Source organism: Arachis duranensis, chromosome 3 (assembly GCF_000817695.3).
Source record: "Arachis duranensis cultivar V14167 chromosome 3, aradu.V14167.gnm2.J7QH, whole genome shotgun sequence".
In the NCBI taxonomy this organism is placed as follows: Eukaryota; Viridiplantae; Streptophyta; class Magnoliopsida; order Fabales; family Fabaceae; genus Arachis; species Arachis duranensis.
In genome coordinates this window covers 122,637,544-122,638,028 of record NC_029774.3, presented here as the reverse complement: position 1 = coordinate 122,638,028, position 485 = coordinate 122,637,544, and positions in this window count along the sequence as shown.

The window sequence follows — 485 nt, the reverse complement described above, 5'->3', positions numbered from 1 at the left end:
GGCAGAAACCTACAAAAGGGAAAAAGAAAAAGAAAAATCAAAAAACACGTCCCCTAAAGAGGAGAGATACGAAGCTAGAGTCTACAGGTCAACCTATCCACTCACAAAACAAAACATGCAAACATAAGGCATGACATGGAAGAAACAAAACTAACCTTTATCCGAAGAAATGAAGGCTAGAGAGAACGGAAATCTTCGAACACAAGAATGTAGCACGAGCAGGGAAAGAAAAAGTTTGAAAGATTGCAGGGAAAATTGAAAGAGAGGGAAAGTATTTATAAACACGCTAAGGGGCATAATGGTAAAAGCGAAGCAGTCATTAATGAGATTGCACTGTTACCAAAGCCCTTAACGCTTCCCCAACGGACACGACGCTTGAATTGACATAACTGTCAGAAACAAAGGGTCGCGAAAATCACGTCGGTTTCTAAGACCCATGTTTCCTCCAAGCAAGTCGACTACGAACCCGAGTTAAATACTTGAAC